Genomic DNA, 2,500 nt, shown 5'->3' on the forward strand with positions numbered 1-2,500 from the left:
CAAGAACAAAAAGGCAAAAAGAAAGAGAGAAAAAGACAGCTACCTCCAACACTCCTTGCCTGTGACGTCTTCTGGATCTAAACCAAAATTCTACTTCAATTGATGGATGTTTTCTTTCTTGAAGCACTGTGTCCCCATCCCAAAATGAACGAAGCATCAAATATCTTCCTCTCAGGAATGTATCATCATTCACTACCCACATTTCCATGGTCAGAAAGTAGTAGTTTCATGCTGTGATATATAACAGCAATAAAGTTCTTGCCTAACCCCAGTGTCAAAGAAAACAGGAACTGTGGAAGGGGAGGGGAGGGAGGGCGGCAGGGGAGAAGTGGAGGGAACAAAGTGTTTTCCTCAAGGCAAGCTTCCTCAATAAAGGACCAGAATTGCCTGCCTTTGGCTTACTTCACAAAGCCTAGTGTTAGCCCTAGCCCTGGTCACACTAAGCCTGGCAGTGATGGTCACAGCCTGAACAAGCTCCTGGTGGCTCAGATGTGTTCATCCCAACAAACAGGAGCAATGTAAGTGGCTTCTCAGCTTCTCTCATCACAGTGGCAGCTGGCACACTGTTCCCAGTGTTGATCTTCATCAACAACCACCCAGTGGCACAGAAGAGAGGTAAACATCTAAATCTAATGGCTTACCCAAGGTCACATTCAACTGTCACTTGAGCACATGGTTCCCATCAACAGCAATTTCTTCCAAGACAATCTGCCCACAGCCAAAACCCACTTTACTTCTATAGGCTCTGCTCTGCAGGACAAAGGGTGCATTCTCCCTGGACTGTATTGGGAACACAGATTGTTATGCATTCCCTAAACCAGCTTGCTGAGAAGTTTCTGTCATCATTTCTAGAGGCAACAGGCAAATGAGCTGAGTCAGATACTGATTTTGGAGCTAGAAAAGAATCACTGAGTCACAAATACCTCACTCACACACACTCAGTGACCCATTCATCTATTACAAGAACAGGTCAGGATCATGTCTGACAGTATTTAAGTGGCCATGTTGGAGATAGGTCTTGATAGTGAAGATTCTTCTAAAGACTGAATGAGATGGAGAATATTCCTTTAATATGGAGCTAAGAAACTTGGCCAAATACATGAGAAGTTTAGTGTATCAGACACAAGGGTTAATGCACAACATGGTTCCTGGTTTTCCTGGATCATCTCATAATCAGCTCGCAAAAGCCCCAGTTAGGGCTTTTCTGATGTCCTCAGTCTCTAATCAGGAATGGGAGTAGAGAATCATATCAATAGTCTCTCCACCTAAACTGACTTGGTGTATTCCCTTGGCCTCTGATACAAATTGGGAGCTGTAGGCTCCCATCAAAGGCCTCTCTTCAAAGCAGCTTTGTACTTTTTAAATTTTCAAAGGGCTCTATTTTCCTAAGTATTTTATTAGCCCAACTAGTCAACTATCCATTGACTTTTTCCTCCATCTATTCCACAGGCAGGACCTAAGCCAAGCCTTCCCCACACGCATTCTTTTATGGAGTCCAGCCCTCTTCCCCAGTTGAGCCCAGAACTGTGAACTTTTTCCCTCTGACCCAAAGTGGAACTTGGTTGTGAACAGGCCTGATGTGGGGAAGGCATCCCACAGTTCTAGTCAAACTGTTTCTCTGGCCCGTAAAGGTGTTTGGTAGAAAATAGTTCCATTAGATAGAAGCTGCCTGTGCCACATGTATGTCTTGACCCCATGAGATGTTAAGCTGAGAAGAATGTGAATACTCAAACATTCTGCATATAGTGTGGTCCTCTATTGATTTCTAGCCAGTTAATTTTGTTTAATCCATCTATAATATCTGTGATCATACCCTAATCATCAAAGGTATAGTTTAAGCTTGGTAGAGAACCAAGTCTTAAGTACATTCCACAAGTATTTCAGCCAAGCTTGAGACTGCTCTTGATGCTGTCACAAGTTTTAAACTAAGAAAGAGTTCCATTCACATAAAGGTAAATTATACCTAGCAGTTCACCGTCTCTCAGGCCTCAGACATGAAAAACAACAAAATTACGCTGCTTGTTCCTCAGTAATACAGGTTTATATTATGATTCCCCAAGTAAGAGGATGGAACATAAACTGCTACAGCCTCTCAGCAGAAAGGAACACCAGCCAGGCATTCTTCTTCATAATGATTTTATTTAGAAGCTGTAGAAGAGACATCTAGAGAAGTAACAGTGTGCTGAGTACAGGGAGAGCTCATTTCTTGCAGCAGATTTTAAATGAATTAGAAATGTAATTTTGCCATCTGCCACTGCTGCTCTTGTGAAATTTGGGATTCACAAATGGCAGTTTTTGTAACACTGACTCTGGGACTTGAGAATTCTACAGCAGGATGTGGAACTTAGCGGAGATATTCTGGATTGCTTTGGAAAGCTCTGCAGCTCAGTGCAAGTCTGCCTACTGTGGGGTTTCCCCAGCATCTGACAAATCCTGTGACAAGCGTCTTGGGGCAAGAGGAGAGCTGTGTCTACTCGGTATTGCAAACCACCACATCAAA

General features: G+C 43.1%; 1 protein-coding gene and 1 long non-coding RNA gene across 4 annotated transcripts in view; one reads left to right on the forward strand and one right to left on the reverse strand.

Annotated features, from left to right (window-relative positions):
- Positions 1–360, reverse strand: part of LOC116088193 — a 14,772-nt gene extending 14,412 nt beyond the window's left edge. For both annotated transcript variants that reach the window (XR_004117812.1, XR_004117813.1), the window contains exon 1: positions 44–360. This is a non-coding gene — a long non-coding RNA (uncharacterized LOC116088193). The remainder of the gene's footprint in view (positions 1–43) is intronic.
- Positions 1–2,500, forward strand: part of Kcnb2 (potassium voltage-gated channel subfamily B member 2) — a 475,981-nt gene that overhangs the window by 401,086 nt on the left and 72,395 nt on the right. The gene's annotated exons all lie outside the window — the stretch shown is intronic.

This window comes from Mastomys coucha, unplaced genomic scaffold, assembly GCF_008632895.1.
Source record: "Mastomys coucha isolate ucsf_1 unplaced genomic scaffold, UCSF_Mcou_1 pScaffold14, whole genome shotgun sequence".
NCBI classification, from domain to species: Eukaryota; Metazoa; Chordata; class Mammalia; order Rodentia; family Muridae; genus Mastomys; species Mastomys coucha.